We start from the raw sequence: 27,487 nt of genomic DNA, 5'->3' as shown, positions 1-27,487 counted from the left end.
TATAAGCATACACCAAAATAGAGTGTAAGGTACAATGAACCCCAGTTACCCATCACCCAACTTTAATAAACACCAACTCTCAGCCAATCTTCTTCCATCGGTATCCCTTCCCCTCCTCCATCATCTCAGGTATTTAGAAGCAAAATCAATCATTTCTTTTGCAAATATTTTAGTGTATAACTCTGCTATCACCCCTACCAAAACTAACAGTAATGCTTTAAAATCAGCAAATATCTAGCCAGAGTTCACATTTCTTTGGCTGTCTCATAATTGTTTTCTTTACAGTTGGTTAGAATTAGGGTCCATATGAGTTTCATCCATTGGGATTGGTTGACACGTCTCTTGCGTCTTTCTTAGTCTGGAGGCTCTCTCGCCCTCCTTTTTCCTTCCCTTGCAAGGTCTTTGTTGAGAAACTGGGGTGTTTGTTCCGTAGAGTGCCCTACGGCCTGTATTCTGCTTATTGCGCCACCATATTGGTGCGATGCACGATCACCTCCCCTTGCATTGCTTGCAGACCATCGGTCAGGTCTATGAGATACTTAGATTAGTGCTCGGTTGTGTGTGTGTGTTTCTACGATGACTTCCGAGTGGCTGTGCTGTTTCCACTTGAAGGCAACTTATAGCATGAGTTCATCCTGAGGCTCCCAACCCAGATTTGGGGCTGCAGGCCCCTCTTTGTCTCCGTGACCCTACATCCCCTTCTCCTTCCTCCACAACAGTGTGGCAAGGCCTGTTTCTGAAAGCAGAGCTCCTCACTGTGTCTCCCATCAAGTAGGAATCGTGTGAGAAAGCACTTAAGTTTTTCCTTCAGAAATGAACTTGAGTGTCTGATGAAAGGCTTAGACATGGCCCTGGAGGAAGGCCACGTCTCGGTCCACAGGGACCACATCCTCATGGCAGATGGACTCGTTCTTTCCATCATATTGTGTGGAGCCTCTCATCTAGCCGCTCTCAATCCTGGCTGTCCACATGGAGAATTATAAAACCCCCTCACGCCTGCCTCCCCACCCCCAAATCACAGTTAAGTCTGAATCTCCAGCCCTGGCTGGTGTAGCTTGGTGGACTGAGTGCCGGCCTGTGAAGCAAAGAATGTCCAGGGCCAGGAGATTCATCAAAATTTTTTTAAAGCAGTTCCGGTAATTCGAATGTGCAGCCAGGGGTTACAATCTCAGCTCTAGTGCTTACCTCTCAGCCAAAGGAAGCGAAGAAAGAAGCAAGGGGCAATGACAGAATAGTGCTGCCTTCGAAGCTTATTGGCTCCGGTTTGAATTCTAGCACTGCCAGTTTCTACCTGTGAAATCTCTGGGGTAACGCTGATCACTAGAACTTTCCAGGCATCCAAATGGCGTGTATCTACACTAGCCAGTGTGGTACCCGGTAGCCGTACAAGTGAGTGGGCACTTGAACTAGTTACCACTGCAACCTTGGAAGTGATTTTTTCAATTTTTAACTAATTTAGACATAAGTAGCCACAAGTGGCCAGTAGCTACTGACTTGGCCAACATCACTCTGAAAAATTACTTAACACCTAGAAACCTTGTATCTTTAAAATAGGGATTAATAAGTTACTTCATTGGGCTGTTGTCAGGATTAGAGATAATGTATATTAAGTGCCTGGGCCCACAAGGCTTTCAATAAATGCCACTTATTTCCTCATTAATGTCAGCCTTTCATTCTTTAAAAAAAAAAAAAAAAAAACTTGCCTAGAAAAATGAGTGCTGAGAAGCACCCCACCACGGAGACAAAAAATTCTAAGCTGTTCCAGAAAAATCCTTGGAAAATATTCCTTAATTGTCAAGCTCAATTGCAGCAGGAGGTTATCAGTTGCAAGAGCTGTATTTCATTACAGATCTTGCCACAGCTCAATAAATTAAGCAATCACTCACAATAACATGTTGCTTTAATCCCCTCTTGGAACAGTTTCAAGTTGTTTGGTTTTTATATCAGCACAGCACTTGAAAGGCAACTCACATTGGCCTGGTTTCTTTTCCCTCAATTCATCAGCTCCTCTGGATATATCCTTGTGTCTCCTGACCAGCAGGAGGGAGGATTCGAAGCCAAGCAGACCTCCTTTCATCAAAAGTGGAGCGTTTTCTATCCTCTGGCCTTTACACAGTCCGCGTTTCATTCTCTGAAATTACTGGCAGGTTTATCTGCAACTAAGACAGAAAGCAACACCTCTTAGCAGCCCAGACCTGGATGCATAAAGCTAACTTGCCGTGGCTTTTCCATTCTCATCTGCTCTCTAGTGGTTTATAATCTCAGTAGAATTTCATTTCCTCTAGAAACTTGGCACCAGAGGTGTCAGCCCGGGAACATATTTGTTTGTGTAAATTAAAAGGGAAATATGTTTTGACCATATTTAAATTCTAACTGTACTAAAGAAATAAATAGTGGGTTACACAACGCTTCTCGCTGCATGGTCCTGGCTCACCTCCCTAAACTCTGCCTTCGTTCGTAAAACCCAAGCTAACCAGAACTCTGAACAGCTTATTGCCTCAGAAATCGTCAGGGATGACCTTGGAGGCTGAGTCCGCCCCCACCCAGGCCCACGTGGAAAGTCTACTTACCTCACTTGGGGTTTGCTCCCCCTGACACACTGCGTCCTTGCCAGGGTGTGCGAGGGGGCTGGGCACAGGCACCCTCACACGTGCACTGCTGCTGGGTGTGGAATGATACCACCTTTCTGAAGGGCCCTAGGCAATAACTGTAGAAATTAAAAACGCACATACCCTCTGATTGGGAGATTCACTTCTAACGATGTATCCTATGAATATTTTTGGACACAGGCCCAAGAGCATATATGATATAACAGCAAAATCTAGAGGTGACCTGAAGTGTTGGCTGGTGAGGGAGAGGGTAGTAGGTACAACGCTAGAAGTCACTAGAAAGAATGAAGTGGGTCGGAGGGCTATCCTATATTCAGGATATGTTGTAACACCCCCTAATTTTCTTAATGTAATGAGAAATAACGTGTATGCATGTGAATATATTTAGAAAATTTATGAAGATTGTGCAGACTTACCTACGGTGGTTACTTTTTAGAAAGTGCAGCTGGAGTTCAAGAAAAATTGCAAAGAGGCTCCTTTATTTCCCACATTTTTCTCTTCTGCACTGTTTTTCTTACCATAAGCATGTTATTATTTTTTAAATTGGGATAATTAAAAAACATAAAGTGGTGTTTTAAAAATCATTTCCACACTGATTGGAGCAACATAATCCAAAAATACTACTCTTTTCATCACATTACCTGTCAGGCCAATGGGGTGGCGGCAGAAATCTTTGCTTTTCTGGTCTTTGTGCAATGACTTGTAGTGGGCCAAATGGTGGTCCCCGGGGAGAGAAGATTTGCCCATTTCCCAGTCCCCCGAGCCCGTATTTCCTCGTACGGCAAAGATGTGGCTAAGTTAAGGGTCTCGAGAGGAGCTGCTTATCCCGAATTATCCAGGATAATTATCCAGGGCACTAAATGCAACCTCACATGCACGTTCATAAGACAGAAGCAGAGACAGACGCGGAGAGAAAAATATAGGGGGACAGGGACAGAGACTGGAGCAGCGTGGCCACAAGCCGAAGGGTATCGGAGCCACCAGAAGCTGGAAGAGGCAAGGAACAGACTTTCCCCTGAAGCCCTGGGGGGAGCGTAGGCCTGCCAGATTTTAGACTCCTAGCCTCCAGAACTGTGAAATGATAAGTATTTGTTGTTTAAGCCACTTAGGTTGTGGTGTAGTGGACACTGGAACAATGTAGGGGCTAGGGGCGTGACCTCCCACACAGTCAAAAATCCACGTATAACTTTTGACTCCCCAAAACTTAGTTGTCCCTTGGCGTCCTTGGGGGATTGGTACCAGGACCTCCCACAGATACCGAAGCCTGCAGGTGTTCAAGTCCCGCATGTAAAGCTACGTAGATCCACGTCTACAGTCAGCCCTCTGCATCTGTGGACGCCCAACCACAGATCAAAACACCACAGGTACTTATAGGGAAAAAAGTGTATAAGTGGACCTGGGCCATTCAAGCCCATGTTGTCCAAGGGTCACTGTCATCTGTTGCAGAAGCCCTAGGAAACAAATTCATTACTGACTTTCACAGCACCTGTAAAATGTATGCAGTACCTAGGTCTTCTAAGAAGCAAGTTTGGCAGAACTGTGGTTTTGGTGAACACAAAGAATTCATACGGTCATCCCAAAGGTATTTATTGAGCATCTACTAGGTGACAGGCAGAGTTCTAGGTGCTGAGGATACAGCAGAGAACAAGACAAAGATGGCTACTCACCTGCAGGTGACTTTTCAGTGAGAGATAGTAAGTAAAGGAAATGGAGCATAGGGAAGAACTGAAGGTAGTAGAAGGTGTGAAAGAGAGTAAGAAAGAAGCATAGAAAAGGGAAGGAGTCAGGAAGGGGACACTAGAATAGAGGAAACCAATACAAAACTTGACCTTCTGAGTGACTCATAGGTTGGACCAGAATAAATGGGAATATGTTCCCCTTCCTTCCTTCCTTCTTCCTCCCCTGCCTCCCTCCTTCCCATGCTTGCTGCTGTCCTGTTGTGTGCCAGCAGCTGGGGGTGGAAAGATAAGTGAGACCCAGGTCCCCATGCTCAAGGTCCCCGCTTATGGGGGGACCAGTCATCAACAAATTATCACAGATACAACATGGTGTGCATCAGAGCAGAGGCCGGGACAAGCTTCACCTCTGTCCGCGGTGCAGAACAGGGTGGGGGAGATGGGTGTGTGTTGGATGAAGTTGAGCTGGAGGCAAGCAGAGAGAGGGTGGGGTGGTTAGCCCCGATTCAGCGGGCAGCTAATGGGGAGGGGCACGTGGAGATGCACCTGGGGGGTTCTTTTATTCTCCAGTCCAGCAAGCACCCCTAGGGGAGAATGAGTTCTGAGGACAGCCTAACCCCTTTTAGTTTCACACAATCCATGAAGAGGGAAACAGTCCCCAAGTCTGCAATTGGGATATTTTTGGCCACACAGAAACCAGAGTTTATCTTACTGGGGTAAAATGGGGGATTTAGTCACTCAGGTAGCTATGATGAAGGGAGAGGCAGAGCTGCTCCTGGACCCCAGGACTGGGAGGCACGGGGGTCAGAACGCAGCAGCAGTCTCTCTCCTACTCCCCCTGCCTCCATTCCACCGCTCAGTTCTCGTCCCTCTGCTTATTGGCCTCAGTATCTGCGGCCACCATCTGCGGCCACCAACAGCTCTGGACACCAGGGAGGGTGGAAAAGCAACCTTCCCACCACCTCCAGTTAGGACAATCCTAGATTGGCCCTACTTGGGTCACCTGACCACACCTGGGCCAATCACTGTGGGCAGGCTAAGAAGTGGGCTGCCATGATTGGTGGTGGTGTTGGTCATGTGTCCATACGTGGACCAATTACTGTGGCTGAGGGACGGGTGTCATGAGTGGCCATCTCCAGCCACATTCCCACTGCAGGTCCCGAATGTTACTGGAAGTGGGTGAGAAAGTGCTGGCAGGAAAAAAACAAAGACAGGGCCACCTACCTCCGGAGCCCGCTCCTGCGGGTGTTGCTCCTACATTCACTCTGCGAGCTGGGCTTTGCTTTAAGATTCACTCTGGCTGTCTGTAAACCCCAAAGCTGCCAGAATTCGCTTAAACCTTATTGGTGTGTTTTTTTGTAATTGTTATTACGGCACTTTAATCACATTTAAAATGTTTTGCTTATTTTTGGTTTCTGATTGCCTCTCCTGCCTCTATGGGGAGGAACTGTCTTGTTGGTTACTACATTGCTCAAGCCCAGTGGACAGCCCCTTAAGTATAGTAGGTACTCAAATTGGATGAATGAATGAACATCCGCTCATTCATTGAATATCCTGCAGAGAACAGGAGGAGCTGTAACATCCTTATCCATTCTCTCCTCAGTGAGTCGTTCTCCCCCTGTGCCCAGTGCTGCCATATACCCCTTCACCACAAGGTTGCATCCGGGGTACCATCCTGACACCCACTGAAGGCTGAATCTCTGGATGAACTGTTGGGTTGACAGTCTAGGTAAGTGCAGGAAATAAGGTTCAATTGGTTGGTGGAGGCTACTCTTTGAGAAAGATAATGGAGCTCTGTCTGAGCTGGGACGGATTGGGTGCCACGACTGGTTGCCAGTGTCTGCCACGGCCACCTGCCTCGAATGGGCATTTCTGGTCCTCCCTGTGCTCCGGTGGTTTGCTAACCAGCGGACCTCTGTTCTGAGGACTGGAGCCTTGTTTCTGCTGTGATATCAAAGTACACTCAGAGCCCAGGGTAGGACGGTGCAGCCAAGTCAAACAACTGCAGCTCTTAGGAAAGAAGGCATAAGACAAACGGCTATTTTTTAAAAGAACTTATAGCCCACATGTCAGCTGGGGTCATCTTATTTTTGGAGATTCAAATGCAGTGGGGTTGAACCCTGTCCCACATGCCATAGGAGACCCAACTGTCCTTGGAACCCTTTCAGGGACTGGGGGTATGGGATGCCTGTGTTCTCCTAGGCACCAAAGGCTCTAAATTCCTGTGTCCAATGAATTGGTTCTGCTTGGGCAGCTTTGGCTGGCTCATGGGCACGTGACTTGTGCAGTTACCCAGGGCTGACATTTGCTTTTGTGCCCTGCTGTTATCATCGCAAACTTATTAATAATTCTTGAATAAAGGGCTCCACACTTTCATTTTGCAAATTATGTAGCTAGTCTTTCTTCACTCAGGAACTATTCCTTTTCCACCCCACACTTAGCCACTCTAGATTCTGCCCCAGTTCCTCCATTCTCCCCAAGTTCCACCCACATGAGTATGTGGGTGTAGGAGACTGGAACTGAAGGTTTGGGGCAAAAGAAAATGTTAACCTCTCAACCAAGTGCAGTGATTAAACTGGTTTCCAACTACTTAGTGGGAAACACAGTGGAGGAGGAGAGGCTGAAGAATCAGCACTGACAACAGGTGGATGATCGTTGAACCTGGTTGATGAGTACGGGGTGATCGTTAGTGTTTTCTCTGCTTTCCGGGGTAGGACGTTTCCGGAATACAAAAATGGAAAAGGCAACATAGGCTGCGCCTCTGGTAGTTCCTCAGAAAGTTAAACATGGAGTTACCACGTGACCCAGTGCTAGGTGCAGACCCTAGAGAAATGAAAACATAGGTCCATACGAAAGCTTGCACGAGCATGTTCATAGCTGCTTTACTCATAGAAGCCAAAAGTGTAAACAGCCCAAATGCTAACCAGCTGACAAATGGATAAACAAAAATGTGGATGTTACTCAGCCATTAAAAGGAATGAAGTTCCGCGATGTACTACAGCACGGGTGAACCCTGAGAGTACTATGCAAAGTGAAAGAAGCCGTTCACAAAGGATCGCAGACTTTACAACTCCATTCCTACGGAATGTCCAGAAGGGGCCAATCTGTTGAGACAAGAAGTAGGTTATTGCTTGCCTAGGGCAGGGAAGCGGGGGCATGGGAGGGTCAGGGGCACAGGCGATGCACAGGATAGGGAGTTTCTTTCTGAGGTGATAAAAATGTTCTAAAATTGACTGTTATAGTAGTTGCCTAAGTCTGAACATACTCAAAACCACTGGATTACATACTTTAAATGGGTGAAATGTATAAGTGAATGCTATCTCAATAAAACCGGTGTTAAAATCATGCCCTCCCCCCCACCCTCCCGACGGGAATCCTGAAGCCGTCTCCCTGCTCCCCCCGCTCCCCCCACACACAGCTGCCGTCCCCACTCTCAGTGGCCTTTCCTGTGCCTAAGACATTTTTCATTTTCTGAAGAGACAGTCTTTCCACAGCCAAAGTACCCCACTGAGGTATTTTCCTAAACTACCAGACTTTCTATTTTAAAAGTTGCTCAGTTGACAGCTTTTAAAATTACAATTTAAAAATCCCCATGGCGTTCCATTAGGGCCATCACTAGCTAGTCCGAACAGTTGTAAAATGTAAGAGCTTAATCATTCCTTCAGGGAAAGACAGGCCTACTCAACCTCTCCAGAACCAGGGGTTTTTGTTCTGAAAGTATCAATAACTCTGAGTCACCTCACAGATGGGGACAAAGGCTGGCAAAGAACGTTTCCAGGGCCAAGTTCTTCCTAAGCGAAGGGCAAGTTTCGGGATCTGAAACAGAGGTGGGCAAACTATAGTCTGTGGGGCAACCTCAGCCCACTCCCTGTTTGTGTAAATAACGTTTTATTGGAACATACAGTTTTACAGTTCCAATAAAGTTTATTGGAACACAGACATCTCTGTTCATTTACATATGTTTATCTATGCCGGTTTCTTGTTACAATGGCAGAGTACAATAGCTGTGACAAAGACCATATGACCTGCAATGCCTACAATATTTAGTTGCTGCCACCTGGGATGGGAGATCTGGGCTTGAAGCCCAGCTCATCACATGCTGGATGTGTGACCTTGGACAAATCAGTTCCTCTCTCTAAGTGTGTTTCCTTATCAGTAAGTTAGAGAAAATAACAGTGCCTCCCTTATATGTTGCTTGTGCAACTAAAGTGACTTCATAGTGTAAAGTGCCTGGGCCCTGGCTGGGTGGTTCAGTTGGCTGGAGCATCATCCCATGCAACCTAAAAGTTGCTAGTTCGATCCCCGGCCAGGGTGCATGCCTAGGTTGCAGGTTTGATCCCTCCTCAAGGCACGTGCAGAAGGCAACCAACTGATGTTTCTCTCTCACATCAATGTTTCTTTCTCTCTTTCTCTTTCTCCCCCTTCCTCTCTCTAAAATCAAATCCTCAGGTGAGGATTTTAAAAAATAAGCCCTGGCTGGTATGGTTCAGTGGATTGAGAACCAGCCTGCAAACTGAAGGGTCTCTAGTTCGATTCCCAGTCGGGGCACATGTCTGGGTTGCAGGCCAGGTCCCCAGCTGGGGGCATGCGAGAGGCAACTGACTGATGTATCTCTCACACATTGATGTTTCTCTCCCTCTTTCTCCCTCCCTTCCCCCTCTCTAAAACTAAATGAATAAAATCTTAAAAAAAAAAATACAGTACCTGGTACTCAATATATGTTGGCGATTATAATGCTATTTAGAAAATGAGGACAGTAACTCCTACCTCCCAGGGTTATTGGAAGCAATGGAAACAGTGCCTGTGCAAAGAGTTGGCAAAAAACACCTAAATGTTCATTATTATTATAAACCTCATAAAGACTTTTGAGATGATTCTTTGCTTCTTAGTAATATTTATAATTTGGAGTTTTGAGAGTGTAGAAAACTGCAATTTCAGATGAAAAAGGACATTGAATCTGAAAATCCAAAGCCTTTCATATATTAGTTCAGGAAACTGTGCTCCCTGACCTCTGGCTGGGACTTGAACTTGCCCAGAACTAGAACCTGAGTATTCTTTCAGCTGAGTGCCACGTTTCCCCCAATAACAGGCACTCATGAATCCAGGCCCACATGCCTTTAAATACTCATATTGTCTCTGAGCTCCCCGCAAGCACCTGTTAAATAGTAGTCTGCTACAGGCTTTTGGCAAACAGGTTTGGGGCAAGGAGAGGAAAGAGACCTATGTCTCCACACTCTTCAGGGGCTGTCCAGAAGCCTGCTGAGGTGGCTGGGGCTGACACTGCACCACTCATAACCTGCTTTCCTGGGAGGGACCACTTCAATAGGTTTGGTTGTGGAGATACAGCAGTCTCCCACTCTCTGACTGCATCACAACTACTAACTGAGCAGCTGATCCATGCTAGGTCCTGGGGACTCAGCAATGAATGAGTCGGGGCCCTTGGCCTTGGCACGTGCCCTGCCTGCTTTCTAACAGGGGCAATGGACAAACAAATATGTACTTGGACAATTTTGCCCCATAATAAACCCTCACACTCTCCCCAGAATTTCAGCCCCACACTAAACACTGTACTGATGACCTACCTGGAAGACAACTCTGGACCCAGCTGTGTGATATACAGACGGTGGAGTTACGAACGGCAGATTTGGAGGAAGTCAGATCTGGGCAAGACTGGCTCCATAATCTACAAAATGAAAATCCAGAGCTCCTGGTTCCAAAATCATTAAGAATTTCAAAATGACAATAGCAGAGCATTAAAGCAAGTGCAGGGCCCCCAACCATGGAGGCGGTCCTGCACCGGGGGTCACACACCTTTCTGGCTGGGAACCACTGGGCACATTCTTCACCTGCCCGAGCCTCAGTTCCTCAGCTGAACAGGTATTACGACCCTGCTGAGGGTTGGCTGTGGCTAGTGAGGCAGGTAAAGTGCTTCGTGGGGAGGGTGGGCTGCCCAATCTCACCGGTGTTCTCAGCCTGCTGTGACTGCTGCATTGCCTCCGGCATTGCCTCCCGTGAGAATGGTGCGCATCTGTTATTGTTAGGCCAGAGCTAAGACTTACATAGCACAGGGCTGGTGCCAGGCACTGCTCTTAGTTCTTAGCGATGTTCGCTTATTTCATCCTCACCACAGCCCTGTCACTAGATGCTTCTCTTCTAGCACCTGGACAGGGAAACAGTGGGAATTTGCCTGAGATCGCACACCAGTCAGTGGAAGAATCCAGATTCAAACAGGGGACATCTGGCCCCCAGGTCTGTGTCCTTAATCTAGCCGTGTGTGCCAGAGGTGGACACATTACTGACACACGCAGCTGCATACACAGGCACGTACGCATGCCCCTTCCCTGAGATGCCGACACCAAGCGAACAGTGTGCAGATTTCCTCATAACACGGGATTCTTTTTTCTTGCTTGCTCTTTTGTCTGTCTGCCCCGACTCAACTGGGAGCCCCATGAGGGCAGGGGCTGTCTTGCTCCCTGCTGTACCGTCAGCACCTGTCACAGTGCTTAGCACATAGTAGGTCCTCAATGGACATGTGCCTAGTGAAAGGAGGCAGGAAGCAGGTGTTCTGTCAGAGCACTCTCATCCAGAATCAACAGAAACCATCGCACCCCTTCTCCTGGCTTTTCTCACTTGAGGTTCTCCTCACGTTGTAAGGAAGAAGCATTTCAAGGGTAGCCCAAGGGCCCAGCCCCCATTCTGGGAGGCTGCTGGGCAGGGGTGGGTGTGGCTGTGCTCTGGCAGCTGTCTGCTGGCCTCTAGGTGCCAACCCCAGCTGGGCCCCGATGCCACCCCTACCCCATGACACAGCAGAAAGTGGAAGTGAAGTCTGCCCCTGCCGGGGGTACCCAGCTCTCGCTGTTGCTGTTTCCCCTTGAAGCCACCCTCCCAGGGGGCAGGTGGGGAGCGGGTGCCCTGGCCAGGTGCAGGGCGGCCTGTTTGAGGGGTGCCCCTGCGGGCCAAGCACCCCACTGTGACCCCCACCCTTCCCAGGGCCACTGGTGCTCTGTCAGTGAACCGTCAGAGCTGCCTGATCGAGCCCCTGCTCGGAGACAGAGGGTTTATTATTGTCCCCATTTCACTGAGAAAACTGAGGCCCAGAGAGGTGCCCTGGCGAGGAAGGAGGGTGCTGGGACACCGCGGTGCTAAAACGAGGGACCAATGGGAGCTATGGGTAGGTGTTGGGGTGGAGGCCTGAGGGCTGTCATTGGTGTTGGTGAGCAAGGAAGCGGTGGCCCATCCCATCAAGGGAAGACATGTGACACCCAGGTTGTCACAGGTGGAGCACTCCGCAGATTTCAACTGGCAGCCTCCCCGCTGCCCTGCCCCTCCCCACCCCAACTCCATGGGGTCACCTTGAAAGACCCTGAAACAAACAAGAACTCTTAGGTGGACCCTGGAAGCTTTACAAACTGCCATCTTGCTTTCTGCTCCATCCTCAAACCACCCGTGCACTTTGTTTCGTATTTTTCTCTCGAGCAACTCAAACTTTTTTACTTATATAAATTGATGTAAAAAGCGGGGGGGCTTTTACCCAAAATTGAAAACCGATTGCTCGCCATGAATAGAAATTAGCTGTACAAAGAAATACCTAGAGAATAATTTAGTAAGGTGCCGCTGAACAATCACCGAGTAGATGGGTGGGTGCATAAGACTTGGGAAGCCTCTATTCCTGAACGAGGGCTTCATGTGTGAGGGAACGGAGGCCCAGACAGGCTGCGTCGCTTGCCTGGGGTGACACAGAGAGAGTCACACAGCTCCGGGTGGCTGACTACAGAAACCAGAGCTTGCTGTGGGACTGCAGTCTCTCCTCCTGTCTGAGTTGTCCCGGCATGTTAGGTATTCGTAAGTAAGTATCAGCACTAATACCTTCCACATCAATGCAACTTAGCCCCATTTTCAAAGCACCTTTGGAGCTGGTACATCACTTGAACTCATTACAACTTTGGGAACAACCAAGAACCCTTTGAGGCCAGAGCATGGGGTGTTGCCCCTGCCGTGGCAGATAGGGAAACTGAGGCAGAGATTGGGAAAGTCTTGGTTGCCAGTGAGCAATCCAAGACTGTCCAGGATCCCCTGCCAAGGTGAGGATCCCAGAGGCCCTGCTGGAAGGCTGAGTGTGAACTTCAACTTGTCAAACAGGTAGCACTTGTTTCTTTCCCACTTTCCCCACCTCACCCTAGGAACCCCCACTGCAGATGCTGACAGCAGCCACAGTGGCCCGTTCCACAGGGCCGATCTCCAACATCCTGCCCCTGGCACGGCAGAAAGCATGCTTAGCCCCTCGTGTCTGTGGATGGCATCTTTTTCTTTTTCGTGGTGGTAACCAGTTCTGAGCGCTGTGAGGGGATACCTATCAGGGACTAGAAGGGAGCATTGGGTGTGGGGGGCACCCCTTCCTCTCTTCCTTTAGTTGCTGGAGGAACTCAGACCTGCCATCTTCCCAGCCACGCGGGGCCAGTCCAGGGCCCCCGAGGAATACTGCAAGAGCAATAAGGATTTTTAGGGGCATTATGATAGTGGAATCGAAACACATCTGCCCCCAAAAGTCCCTCATTTTCCCTGCGGTAATAAACAAGCTGGGCAGGAAGTGGTGGCTCTCTGAGCACCAAGAGCCAAAACTAAAAAGGAAAAAATGCACAAAGTTAGAGCAAACTTTCAACAAGCCAAGGCTTTCATGATGTAAGGTGGCTCCACCCAGGCTCCCAAAGGCTGATAATGATTGGCTGATATTTGGCTAAATGTGTCTCCACGCAGTGGCTGCAGTATAGATGTGCTTCTTCTGCGCCAAGGAAACCAGGATCTGGAACCCCAGAGCAGGTTACAGGGATCATTCCCTAAGGCCAGGCCACTTGCTGGAGCCTGTGACAGGCCCCGAGACCCCAGTGGTTATTCCAAACTCTCATCAATGATCTAAGAGAACCATGATTCCATCTGGACCTCCTCCTCTGGAATGTGGGAAAGTTAACCACCTGGAAAACCTGGATGAAAATGCCTGGAAAGCAAGCAACTGTTTCCACAGCTGTCCAACCAACACAAGGGTGCAGGCTTGGATAGGGGAGACTACTAGGGGTTATCGCTGACAGGGCAAAAAGGGGAAATTCACTGCTAAGGGCCTTGTGCCATCTCTCAGGTCCCACCACTAACACCTGAGGGTTAAGGAGTTCAGGGCAGGGGTTCCCATGGGGCATGTGGTCTCTGAGGTCTCTACAGGCAGGGCCGCTGTGCCCGCCAGCACCCCCGGCTGCGAAAGGGTTAACCCCTCCAACAGTCACTGACACCCGAGGAGGAGGCTAGGAGGCTGCTCACTCACAAGCTGGCATATCACACTGGGCCATCGAAGAAGAGAGGGACTGAAAACAGCCTCTGTAAGTTCTGTGAATGGAGGCGTCCTTATCGCCAACAGAACGAAAATGGGGCGAAAAGCCTTCTCAACACAGAACCAACTACCCGGGTGCTCGCTGGCTCCTTGGCACCTGTCGCGTGGCGCTGGAGCTTTGGCGGGGACTCCGGCACAGATGCCAGCGAGCACCCGGCCGTCTGGGCCAGGCCTGCAAGGAGTGATTCTACACTTGCCATGTGACAGCCGGCAACCGGATCTGTTCTTTCAAGCAGCACCTAAAATATTCTTTGGGTGAACCTAAGGCTAAATATGGCATGGCCTGCGAGTGCCCAGTCTGGACCTTTTAATGCCATTCTAAGATACAATCAGGAACCCACAAAGCCTATTGGTGGCCTGGTGTCCAGTTACTGGGGCCAAATGGGAGCCTCATGGGAACGGCTGAGTCAGGACTGGGTGCAACATCCCCGAGCGGGTTCATTCTGGTACCAAGGCAGAGCAGGCTTCTTTCCTGCATTTCCCCCCAGAATGTTCATCCAGGTTCTCTTTCTCTCTCTCTCTCTCTCCACCCTTCCCCTTCCTTCCTCTCTCCCTCTCTCGGCACACTCCCTGAGGGGTCCCGTTGGAAGTCCCTTCATCTGCCCAGCTGGCCCACTGATGGTCCCTCAAAGCCTTCTCCCCACCTGAAGGCTTCAACATTGCCCTCCTAGACGGGTTTTCCTGGATGGTTAAGAGGGTTCAGCTCCCCGGTGGATGGGTGGCCCGCTGGCTGGAGAAGACAGGAGCAAACACATGCACAGGCAGCTTGCAGGTAGCTTAGCTGTGTGCCTGCTTTGTTGCTGCTCCTGTGCCTCACCCCCTTGGCCCACCCGAATGCAAGGATTCCTGGGGAGCCCTGTTGCTGGAGAGCAGCGAACCTCAGTTTGGGCTGCAAAAGGACAGCCCTGCTCCTGACCCTTCTCGACTTGAGGCTGCTCTGGCACAGGCAGATTTGCTCAGAGCCCTTCGGACTGCCTCATGTTTCCCTTCAAGCTTTCGGGAGACTGTGCTTATTTAGCAAAGTGGGTTCTGTCCTCACCCCAGCCCACGTGGTAACCTGATAGTAAACCCTGCAGTCTCAGGGGAGGCTGCCCTGGGGAACCAAACACCCTGCTTTTGGCAAAGAAATGCTGCGGGCTGGGTCCCAGGAGGAGAGACCCCTGGCACCTGTCTGGGGCTTGTTTAGGCTCCTGGTGGCTCTAAGGCCACGTTCCGGCCTGCTTGGGCAGCGGTCCAGGACATCTTGGGCAGAGGTGCCAACAGGCCTGGGCCCTGATCTCCCCCATGATTCCATCTAGGCAGCCTACCTTTCGGCATACCTCAGGGGAAACTCTCACACCAGGCCACACAGCTAACTGAGGGCCCAAGGCAGCGAGCCACTCACTCCTCTCCCTGCCGGGGTCAGATCCTCAGGCAAAGGCTGACTCTGCCCTCATCTTCCCAATACATTTTTTAGATGGCTTTCTGCTGACACCAACGTGAGTTTTTGTTTTCTAGGTGTGTCTCCCTTTCATCTACTGGTGCAGCCATTCGAGGACACTGAGAAACAATCTGACTTTGTGGTTCTTTAAACTCTACTGTTTTATATAAGGAAGATGATGTAAAATCAGGAACTTTTAGGCTTTGTAAATATTTGCTCATGCCCCTACAGCCGAGGACGCTGAGAAGCAGCACCTGATGACCGGTTGCTCTGAAGAGAGACCATGAAGAGGGCTGGGGGGCTTGGGGAGATGGTGGGGCCGTGAGACCCCCCATTCCACTCCTTCCATACTCTCTTCTTCAACACCCACCCTGGGGCCTGAAAAGCCTGCGTGGCTACTAGGCCTGCAAAGTCTGTGGTTGTTTACGTCATGTTTGAGTAGGTGTCTTTATTCAGGGTTCGTTTTCACCTCATTCCAAACATAAGAAGCAAAAGGGACTTTGCATTGTCCTGACTTTGGGATGCTGGGCAGGAAAGAAATTTCCAGCTTCAGTGACTAATCAACAATGTTTTCTTTTGTTTGCACGTGCCTTTGTTTTCTGGCAAATGATTGTAAGTAAGGCAGTCAGGCTTAACTATTCTACCAGACTGACTTCTACTTCCATGTCTGAAATGGCTGAATTTATTCTACGATCCCAATTAAAAGAGGGTGAGCCAATCTATTAGGAAGCTGTAAGTTTCTTATCTGGCAAGAATCTTCTTTCTGTTCTTAATATGGGGCGGGAGGGGGCCTGGGAAACAAGACATAGAGGGAGTGTTCCCCCGTGGGGGCTTTTCCAGCTTTCATTGGTTTGAGTCATACATGCATGTTTTAATTTTTAAGGAAGTATTAGTTTCACCACAGCAGCACCTCTAAAAATGTTACCTCTCGGCTATACCATACTCTTTTCTATTGAAGGCTTTTTTTCCCTATGAGATTTGTTAAGGCTTGTGTATTGCTAAGATCGAAATTCAGAATTGCTATTTTTTTTCTCCTAAACCCACACTTCTTTTGGGGGGATAGCAACTGCTTAATGAAATTTTACACAGAGGAGTAAAAAAGGAGAAAAGGCAAAATGTAATCAGTGTGTAACCACGCTGAGTTATTTTTTCTTATTGGGTGGGGGGAGGGGATGGTGGTAAGAATATGAAAAGAAGCTGTGATTCTTTGCCGAATTAATGACAACTTCTCACTTGCAAAGTACTGATTTATAATCTCTTCATCATACTGCTTTGCCTGTTTCGGAGACTCGGAGGGGGGAAAGTTTGCTAAATGTATTCATAATTACATGCCCGGTTTCAGGAGGCTGAATTTAAGCAGTGGCTGTACGGAGCAAACTCTTGCATTCACATTTAGCACTAAATCCTGCCTGATTTTCCACGCTTAACAATTCAGTAATTTCAACATGCGGCTCCATCGCCTCAGTTATAGCTCAGGATCCTGGAGCACCGTGCTCCAGCCTGGGTAATTCACGAACACGCCGTATTTGTGGAAGTATCATTAAAGGCTAATTTGGTGAGATATCCTTACTTAGCAGAGCAAATAGGATGTGACAGGCAGCTAGCCGGTGCGATGGTGGTACCAATTCAGCAAAGCACAAACACAATTATTTACATGACAACTTCCCATGGCCCAGCCTCACTGGAATTGTGGGCTCCTGAAAACTGCGCTGGTTCATCGTGTCCCATAACAAAGAGAAGAGCTCTGGAAGTAAAGAACTGCTTTTCTAAGGCCCGGGGAGTACAGCTGTGTTCTCTGTGTCCATGTGCCCTGTCTACTAAGCGCTGTTGTGTTCAAAAACTCTTCAGGTACGGCTTACTTTTCTACTCCCTGTGTGAACACTTGATTGAAATCCAGGTTTGCAACTAACCTCAACGCACATGGATGTCTGTAGGTTACAAATGAAGGGCAGGTGTGTGTGTGAAAATTAATACAACTTAATAAGGTTAACGTTCCAAGAGAGGCATAACCTTGGGGCCAGGTTATGCAGTTTCTTATAAAGTGACTTAGAGTGAGGTAGCAAAGAAATGCAAAGTAACGTTGTGACTCCACGTGGAAGCAAGCAGAGAGCATTGCTCCTCTGACAAATCTAAAGGCAATCTAATATAATTATGATTCACGATTTCAGCTGTGTTTGATTTTCGTGGTGTCAAATGCTCTGACGCCACCAACGGACTTCTCATTTCCTTCAAATCCTGTCCACGAAAACATCTCATCAAACCACTGGGCAAAAGAAATTGTACTTCGGCCTTCTCATATCTCTTTTTGGCCTTCCAAGCAGAGAGGCACTGAAAACACTGCAGGTTCAACACACTGGGAAAACACACACAGACCCATATGTAAGAGTGCCCCCCAAAACAGCCTTCCATTTTCACGGAAAGTGGTAAACCTCCCTCCCCCCTTTCCTCTGAGTTTTAGAAGCACAGCCTGGGGGTATCAGCTCTCTCCCTCACTCTCCAGGGACTGCTGGGAGCTGAATCCCTCGCTGTTGAGAATGACCCCAAAAGCGGGACTTTGTGGGCCAGTTGGATAAAACATAAACTCATCTCGCCCTCAAAACCCCGATTCTGGGACCACAGCCTTCAACATCTCCTGTCTGGAGAAGTGACCCCTTGCGAGCTCGCAGCCCTGGGGCAGGCCGTGTTGGAGGCAGGATTTTGGAGAATCCTGGATAATTGAAGGAATGATTACAGGATTTTCCTGCAGGCATGACAGTTCACCGCACGGAAAAGCTGGGGTTCTGGCAGGGAGAGTGTATTATCTGCCCACACCATGGGGAGCTATTTTCCCTCTCTTGCCCTCAGACCCACAGTTGGGCCTTCAATTTTCCGGAGTAAGTCTCGGGGGCACCCAAAATGTCCCTTAGCAACACGCAAAAGGAGAGGCAGCGGCGCCTGGTACACTTCCCCCCCTCACCCCGGTCCAGCTAGAGTTTAGTTATTTGTGCCCTTAATGGTCTCTCATTACAGTCAAATTTGCTGCTTGCCCAGACCGGGGGAAATCATTTCTATCTTAATAGCTCAATTAGCTTCTGGGTTCTCAAAGGCCACCCCCGTACAGACACCTTTCCTCCCCACCTTAAACCCCCTCCCTTTTCCACAACTTCTCCTAAAAATAAATTATAAATATGGATGTGTCCTCAGAGGATCTGAGCCGCACATTCCAACGCTCCTCGGGAGGGGATTGGAAGCAGGAGAAACCAGAAACGCTACTCCCCCCACCTCTAAATCAAAATGTCTTTTGCTGTTTTCCCCCTAACTTTTGCCAGAGCAACTTGGTTGGTCTCCGGCCCTGACACCCCGATCCGTACCCCGGAACCTAGTTTTTTGTTTTCTATTTTCAACTCCTGTCCAGCAAAAGCAAAGGCCAGCATGCTATGGCCGCCTGCTCCTAGGAGGAAAGGAGGGACGGAGGAAGGGGGCAGCCAACTTTACTCTGGGGAGGAGGTAACTCTCTGGGGACTAGCCTCCCCGGCTCTTCTGGATGTCCCCGGGAGGGTGGCGCTGGCCCCTGTCCGTGCCGCCGCACCCGAGTGCACGTGGAGTGGCGGGCGCCCAGGGCGCGGACCCGCAAGCCGGCGGCCTGCTCTCCGCACAGCATTGATATCGGGGTCACGCAGCGAGTCAGTTTCCCGAATGGGCTTTCCAGGGTGGGGGCGGGGTGGCTGCCTTTCAAACTACCCAGTCTGAGCATCAGAGAGGTAGGGGGCTGCCTCGCCCCCATCCCACTTCCTCGCCTAACACGCCCCTCTCGGGAGCCAGGGAGGGGGCTGAGGGCAGTCCGCCCCACGGGTTCGGGCGGCGGCTGCGGCTGATCGCAGCTCAGACAAGCGCCTAACACGGTCCCGAGAGAGCCACGCGCTGCGCTGGCCGCCACCTCCCCGCTCCTGTTCCCACCCACCCCCCAGGCAGCCGCCCCGCACCTCTCTCAGCCCCGGGGGCCTGGGCACCCACCTGCCGCGGCCCCTGCTCTAGCCCGGGGGAGGGGTGCCATGAAGGAAAAGGGGAGACTCACCGCCGCTGCCTCCTCCGGGGGGCAGCCCCCAGGGGCTGCGCCTTCCAGGGTTCTGGGGAGGCGTGTGTGTGTGGGGGGGGGCTGCCCCGTGGGCCCTGCAGCCTCCGCCTTGATTGAAGCCCAAGCTCAAATCCTTCTCTGTGGGGTGGGGTGAGGGGGGGCAGACTTCCAGAAAAAAATCCCACCCCACCCCAGACCAGATCCAAGTGATGGGGGGCGGGGGGGCCTAGAAAATCCCTTTCTGCAGAGAGCTTGGAGCCCACGACGGGCTGCACCCGGTCTCCAGTCCGCTGCCGCCACAAAGCCGCGCCCCCGTCCCCCCCTCCCGGCCCGGCCGGCCCGGCCCCCCTCCCCCGCTCCCCCCACGCCCTATGGCCGGCCCGGGGCGGGGGCTGGGCCGGCCCGGGGTTGGCCGTGCTGGGGAGGCAGTGGTGGTGGATCAGGCGGCGGGGCGGCTCCTCCCCGGCCGGTCCTGGAGCAAGGGCAAGAGCCTGGAGCCGAGCGAGCGCGCCCGCTGGCCTGGGGTGGGGGCTGTGGCTGGGGCTGGGGGTGCCTTTCTAGAAACCCTCGCCAAATATAGTCAGTGGATAGGGGCATTCCTAGAAATGCGGCAGCGACGTCAGCCTCGACCTGTGGGGGCACGCACTGGGGTTCTCCAGTCTGGGGGGGGGGTGAGGAACTGGGGACATTCCCCACTTCCAATACCCCCTTGGCCGGGAGAAAGCGGGAGGAGGGAGTCTAGGCGGGGCCTCCATCCCGGGGGTGTGGGTGGGCAGGATTCCTCCAAACGCGCTCCAGGGATCCCTCAGCTGGGGGTACAGGGGTGCCCGAATGGGGACACATCTAGTTAAGATTCAGACCCGCCCCCAGATCTGCCTCCCCTTTTTGGGAACACCAGTGACAGTGCCAGCAGGCGCTTTCAGCTCTTCCTCCAATTTGCAACACTACCCTACCCCCATGAGCAAACAGTAGAAGTTGAGCAGCACCCAGACCGTCCCCTACGCCTGCCTCTCACCCCTCGGTAGCCCTAGTCTCCTTTGGGAAGATCAGAGACCCTTGGAGACTTCAGGTTTGAGACAGGACGGACATCCTCTGCTCCCAAGACCGCCCCCAAATGCCAACCCACCTTCAGGCCAAAAGATAAAGTTGTGCTACCCCTTCCTCATTTTAATGTCGCTTTATTGCCGCTTTTGCAGCCCCAGAATCTGGGAGATACTTGGGAAATTGGGGGTGGGGCACGAGGTTGCCTTCTTCAGGCCGCCAAGATCTGGCCTCTGGCACTGTCACCAGCCCCCCCAGCCCCCATAAGCTACTCATGTACCATAAAGTACTTGAGGTTCCAACAATAAAGCAACCCTCCCCCACACTCAGTCACCTCCCCAAGTCTACCCCACCTGCTCCCCTTGCCCAGGGACCCTCCGATCATGGCAGAAGTGTCCCCTCTTGCCTGAAGAGGATTGAAATAACTGAAACATGACTTGTCCCCCTTGACTGCCCAGCCTCTTTTCAAGTGAACGTGACTGGACTGAGCTTTCCAAGATCATAAAAAATGCATGTGCTGTCCTCTGTTGGCCAGCGCATGTCACACTCACAGAACACATCGGCCAACCCAGTGGGCACTCCTGGTGGCATCAGGAGGGTCCCAGGGCCCCCAGTCAGGGGGAGTGGGCAGGTCAGCCCCCACCTCTCCTTCCGCTTCAGTTGCACTCCTACCCAGCCCCCCAAAGGGTGGGGGAGGGGTGGTCCTGGTTTTCATCCACTACACAAAACACTGACCCACTGACCTTGCTCATGTCTCTTTGCCCTTGTTGAGCCCTTATTCCGGAAGCCTGGAGGGCCCTGCTCAAAGGGAGGCGAGAATGGCTGCAGTGGGGGTCTCTGGGTTCCCTCTCCGCTGGAGGACCCCTAGGGAATGGTTTCTTTAACAGCAATTTGGAAGAGAAATGTGGCAACAGGGAGATAGGTCAGATCCTCTAAGGCAAAGGGCTGATCACTGATCATTATCAGCCCCCATTTTCCCGAGGATCTGCTGTGCACCAAGCATGGGAAGTATACACTATCTTACTAAGCGCACCCCATTGTCCAGGCGACAAGAGACAAGACTGAGGCTTAGACCGCGGTTCCCTGAACTAACGCCTGCTTGCCCTCCGTGTGCCAGGCACAGAGCTGATGCTGGAGCTTGAGGTCCCTGCCCTCAAGGAATTTATGGTTTCAGGGAGAGTCACAGGTCAGCAGGTGATTGTCATGCTGCCCTTGTGGTCTGCAGCCCAGCAGCCTCGGCTCAGGGCAGCATGAGAGACCAAAGCTGGGCTGGGGGTCCCACTTGGGTGCTGTCTCCATCAAGGCTCCACTGTCCCTGCTGTCTCACGTCCACCTCTCACCAGCTAGGAGACCCTGGGCATTGCTTAGCCTCTCTGCGTCTCAGTTTCCTCGTCTGTAAAGTAGGAATCATAACACCTGCCTTATAGGACTTTCAGGAGGATTAAATGAGACAAAGTTTGAGTAGGGGTATTCGGCAATTTTTTGCAATGCCTCCTATATATATGTATTTTCTTTTTATTTATTCTGTGTTTACAAGTTGCAGTTTCAAGTACTATTAACAAGAAATACATAACGAAAGTTCCCTAACAAGTGAAAAAATAATGATAAATGCTGGGGAAAATTGGCCTCATGAACATATTTAGACTTGTACTTAATATATATTCCACTCGAAGTTCATTATATGGCATCTAGGCAAGCATTAACACTTCCCAATCACTCTGATTAGTGAGCACTTCGCTCTTTACCACCTGCCCCCGTGCAGAGCATCACTCAGTTTCCGACGGCAGCACCGGCAAGCGTCAGAAACGGTCAGTCCGAGATACTGCTGACGGGCTGTTCTGTTCCTTCCCCTAAAGATGGGTCTGTTAAGTGTCCTTACACTTCTTTTTCCTCTTTGCTCTCATCTTCCTGCAGCTTCAGAATTATGTTTCGGGTTTCTTCTCTTTATGTTCTCATTCTTAGGGAAGGAAACCGGTTTGCAAAATTCATAGGTAGCTCAGAATTGAGAATTGGCTTTTTCTTAGAATTTTAACATTTGACCAAGAAGGGCCTCTGAAGGAGTGGTTGGTTGTTCTCAGTATTATTACCTGGAGGAGGGTGGGGGGAGCACTGAGCTGGCACTGAAAAGAGGAAGAAACTGGGCCAGAAGGAGGGGTGGGGTCTAGGCAGCAGGTGTAGCACAAGCAAAGGCCAGGCCCCTCTGGCAGCTGAAATAGCTGCTCCTGTCTGAGGCTCAGGGGCTTCAGGAGCTGACCCCCACACACATCAGGGCACTAGCCACAGGATTCTGGAAGCTCACCTCAGCACCCCAGTTCAGGCTGGAGGCAGAAGGAAAAAAGCTCTGGAGGGGCCAGCAGTGTCCCTGGGCAAGGCCCCATGGAAGGCAGCCAGGGCCCTGCCTTTGTCTGCCACTTTAAAAGCCCCCACAAGATGCCCCCTGGTCCCTCTGAGGCCTGCCCCTGTCTGGTCTGGATCGGCTTCTCGTGACTCAAGCGAGTGGCGGGCCTGAAATCCAGTCAAACCCCGGAAGCACTGCCAGACTCCGGAAAACAACCGGTCTCCAGCCGGAAGCCCCAGAGCCCTGCTCTGGCCTTCTCCCAGGAAGGCGCCCCACCCGCACCCAGGTTTCTGGCCCGAGGATGGTGCCAAGACCTAGGCCAGAAACACAGAGAAGACACCAGGAAGGAGCAGCCTCCGGGAAATGCCTGGACTCCTGGCTCCCAGGCAGAGAGACACAGAGAGAGAGACACACACACACACACACACACAGAGAGAGAGAGAGAGAGAGGCCTCTCAAGTGTGCCCACACCCAGTCACTGTCATCTCCTGAGACTCCCAGAATGTACAAAATGAAGAGCTTCCAAAGCGGGCATACAAAAATTATTGTACCATAGTTTTAATTGTTTGTATTAAACAAATGTATTTGCTTAAAAAACGGACCCACACAAACAGTAATGAAGGCAGTCATAGCAATGTCGTTACACTAGACGTGGGACAACGGCAGGACTTACAGAAAATTCATTCTTAGGGGCGTCCGGCAGGATTCCTGGACACAGATCTGAAGCGGTGTGAGGGCCGTCTTCCTGTCCCCGCCCCATCAGAAGGAGGTTGTAACCACCCTGTGATCTCTTCTGGAGAAAATGTTAAGAGTCAGCCTTAAAAAATCTTTCTGAGTATGGGGACATAGGCCAAATGTTCCTTACAAGTTAGGTACCCTGAAAACCAGACGTCACCCCACCCTTGCCTCTGACCCTTGACAGTTGCTCACCCCTTGAGTGGTGGGAGCAACTCCAAGTCCTTTTATCTTGCCCTGCCTACCTGCCCCAATGCTGCCTGCCCCCTGCAAGGGACAATAGTAATTGGGGTCAAGGACATTGCTGGGAAACCACAGTTTCTGGGACCCCAGCTCTCAGGCTCTGCAGGGTCGGGTGGACAGGGCTTCTGGCCTGCCCAAGTTTTCATCAGGCCACCCGGGGCCACAGGTCCCTGTGGGCCCACAGCCTTGCATTTCTTTATAAAATGAAAAACATGGGGCAAGCTCCATCCCATCTGTGAGGATGTCGAGGTCCCCAGGAGGCAGAGAACTCCAGGCCCAAGGTGAACAGAAAGACCAACTGCCGTGTGAAAAGACCAAGGGGTCTGTGGTTCCTGGTGGGCTGGGAACAAGGTCCTTTCCTGCCCAGGGTATCATGACGCGGGCACCCAAAGGCTAGTTAAGTGAAGGTTTGCAATTAAAAGAGAAGCTAGAAATCAGCCTACAACCTGGAGGCAGATCCTCAGCCCTCCTGAGTTCAGTTTCCTCGCTGGCAACAGGGGGGCTTGGAAGGATTAAATTGCACAATTTGAATGAAGTGCTTGTCCGGGTCTGGCACGTATTATGTGCTCAATAAATTGTAGCAATTATCATTAGCTATTAAATGGGGGGTGAATAGATTTACAAGGGAGAGGGGTTCTCCCTTTTCTCCTTTAAGATGAGGTTTGTGTTGCTGGCATCAGTGTCATGCTTGTTCATCAGTCCAGTGGAACCAAAGCAGAGGTGGCACTGGGCACTGACTGGGTGGGCCTGCCTGGCCCAGCTGGACCTGTCGTCCAGAAATGCCGAGTTGTCTTCTTGCAGTTTTAGCAGGGCAACCACACTGTGGCAAGAAACTGGAAGAATGCTTCACACGTCCAGCCCAGGAGGAAATGGAAGTGTTGATCAACATGTCTATCAGCTTAGAACTTTTCTCTGGAACCCACATGGCGATGGACCTAGCACCACCTCTCAGACCAAAACCAACTCAGAATAAATGCTGTTGCCTTTGAGCTTTCTGACCAGAGGTTGCAACTGGCAGCCCACAGGCCAACTGGAACCCAGAGATGTGTTATCTTTGGCCTGCAGAACATTTAAAATTGTAATAATAAATTCGATTTGGTTGCCAACATTTTTAAATCAGGAAATCTCATTTTGAAAAAAATCCAGATTTTTGGATTCTCTTAAAAATAATCAGATGATCAAGCCATTTGGCAGCATTGGGCCTGCGTTCTCACAGGGCAACATCTGGTTGGAGCAGAGTGGTGGATGATAGAATACTTGTCAGGGAAGGCCAGCTGCTGCAATGAGCAGCCCCCGCTTTCAATGGCTTACCACAGTACAATTTTATTTCCTGCTCATATCACAGTCCAAGAAAGTGGCGTGGTGGGGTGCAGGGTTGTCTAAAAATTATTTAGGAACTCAGGTACCTTCCATTTTAGGGCTCTGACATCTTCTATGATTTGATTTTTTTTTTTTTTTTTTTTTGGCATTGAGCTGGAGGATGGTGAAGGAGATTGTAAGGAAAATAGACAAGCTTTTAACTGCATCATCTAGGAAATGTCCCACGTTGGTGAGAATCAGTCATGAGATCCAACAGGGACCTAAGAGGGCTGTGAAATGTGATGCCTGGCTCAGGGACCAGGAGGAAGAGAACATAGAGGCATAAAAGCACCAGCATCTCTATTTCAAGTGAGTGCCGTACATGCTTCCTCTACTTGGTCATGGAAGTTCTATTCTTCCCATTGCTCTTCCTCTTCCCTCCTGAGCACAACGACTTGGCTCAGGGGAAACCACCAGTCATTGGCTCAAGAATAGTCATATGATACAATCCCAACCAATGAGACAAGATGAATTTGGATGTGATGTCTGGAACTGCAGCAGCCATTTTGGGACCAGACTTGGCTGCAGCCAACACAGCGATGGCAGAGAAGAGAGATGGAAGGAACCCGTGTCTCTGGTGGCCTGGTGGAGTTGCTCCAACCACCAGTCCAGAAACCCACCCTACCTCTATACTTCATGATAAATGCATAATAAATTCCCTTCCTAGGTAAGCCAGTCTGAGCCAGGGAAGTTCCTGTTCCTTGTAGAATAAAGTATCCAAACTGACAAGAGAGCAGTCCCTGCCTTGCTGGAGCCACTGACCACCTGCCTGGCCATGCAGGTATTTCACTTTGGACCTCTTGAGTTAAAATTCTTTCTTCCTCCAATGCAGAGCTGAGGTCAAATGGGCCAGCCCTGGCCTTCGTGGTCTGGAAGAGAAATTACCCCGTGTCTACCACCTGAGGGTGCAATTTGCAAGTATCTGTGCTTCCTAGGACATGTGGCCTGTGCAGGGTCTCTATCTCCACTTGCATCTTGGGGGCACAGCAATCTGTGTGTGACGCTGACTGCAAGATGAACAGGTGTGAATTTGAGCCTGGGCTCCACGACTCCTGAGTGTGTGAGCTTAGGCAAGCCAGGTAACGTCCATGAGCTTCAGTTTCCTCAGCTGAACACGAAGCTCACACTGGGATCCTTGCTGTGATGGTTGCCAGAAGGTTCAATGACTCGATGTGTAAAGGCTTTTTCTTGAGGCTCAGCGCTCAGGAAGTTCACAGGAGATGTTGGCTGGTGTTGTGGTCACTGACCAGCAGTGACCACTCAGCTGAGACCGCTGAGTGATCAGATGGTGGAGGGTTTGCTGCCAACTGCTAGGTCATTAGGGGAGACCCAGCCCTAAAACACGAGGCCCACATGGTAGAACAAGTTTGATTTCAGAGCCTGAACAGAGGAGGCATTTAGATAGCTCGGAATAGCCTAGTGGAAATGTATTCCCTTTTCCCTTTTCTTATACTCCTCCTGATCTTGTGAAGGAGAAAGTCCCCGTAGGAGCTGCTCCATGTTTAATACCTTCCGGACACTTACTACGCCCTGTTAAGAGAGGGAGCCCAGCTTCTAATGTAGAACACATCATCGGCGGCAATATTGAGACGGCATATACGAACACTGTTTTGTGTGTTGCGTTTTTAAATAATCACCACCTATGTATGGCAGATGGTGCTCTTTTTCCATTTGTGGAAGTGAAACTTTTCTTTTGAAATAAAATTGTTCAGGTAATAAAGGTAAGTGGAGTTAAATCAAAGTGTAAGTGGACTATGATGCTGGAGGCAGTAGTGTGGCAGGAGTTGGGGTGCGAAGGGCGCTAGCCTGGGCGCTCACCAGAGGGAACCCAGGGGCTGTGGGGGCCGGTGGGGGCAGGGCCTTCCTGGCTGCTCCGAGGCTGGTGGTCATTCATAGCAGGAGTGATGGGGTAACGGGTGAGGGGACCAGGTGAAGGGAAGGTAGACAGGTTGGAGATACACGGGGATGGGACAGAGAGCCTGAGAAAGAGAAGAGGCTGTGGCTGGGACAAGTGAGGAGCTGGTCCCACAGGAGAGTCAGCCTGGCTGTGTTGGGACCGAGTCTGGGGGGAGGCCTCAGGCGGCTTCCTACTAAGATGGGCTGTGGTGGAGAAAGAGGGGTGGGCGTGTTGTTTTTAAAGACATTGAGTTGTGTTACTATTGGAGGCCCTTCCCACCAACACCCCCTCTGATACCTTCCGGATGTCCGTGGAAACCGAAATAGCTGTTCAGCTCCTTTCAGTTCCAACAGCCTTGGGAAGCCACGTTCTACAAAGGTCCACGTACACCTGACCCGGGCAGGGCCGGTCCTGGGGGGGCTACGCTTCTCCAACCCGGTGCCGACACCAGTAGGCCTCCGGAACCTGGGGAAACTACCGCCTCTCTCCTTCCTTCCATCATTCCATTCGGAAAACAGAAGTGGTGTTTTTCTTGTCATTTCTGTGCTAGGCTCCACGTGGGTCCAGGTCCGTAAGAGCGGGAAGACGGGAGTTAGACCACCCAGACCCGCTTTTTTAAAACTTTTAATTATAAGATATTTCAGGCCAACCAAATAAACAAACAAACAAACAAACACACACACACTCGTGTGGCTGCCAGCCAGCTTAATTAATACACAAATCAAATCCAGATTCAACG

At 50.6% G+C, this 27,487-nt stretch overlaps 1 long non-coding RNA gene across 1 annotated transcript; it reads right to left on the bottom strand.

The window, feature by feature from the left end:
• Positions 1–8: 8 nt before the first annotated feature.
• On the bottom strand, positions 9–19,352 carry LOC123480866 (uncharacterized). Its single transcript, XR_006657001.2, has 3 exons — positions 19,136–19,352; positions 9,868–9,968; positions 9–7,389 (listed from the first exon to the last, which is right to left on the bottom strand). It is a non-coding gene; the product is annotated as an uncharacterized lncRNA (long non-coding RNA).
• Between the last annotated feature and the right edge of the window lie 8,135 nt (positions 19,353–27,487).

The sequence above is a fragment of the Desmodus rotundus genome, chromosome 1, assembly GCF_022682495.2.
Source record: "Desmodus rotundus isolate HL8 chromosome 1, HLdesRot8A.1, whole genome shotgun sequence".
NCBI lineage: Eukaryota > Metazoa > Chordata > Mammalia > Chiroptera > Phyllostomidae > Desmodus > Desmodus rotundus.
The sequence above is the reverse complement of the archived record's forward strand: the minus strand, read 5'-3'. Positions and strand labels throughout refer to the sequence as shown.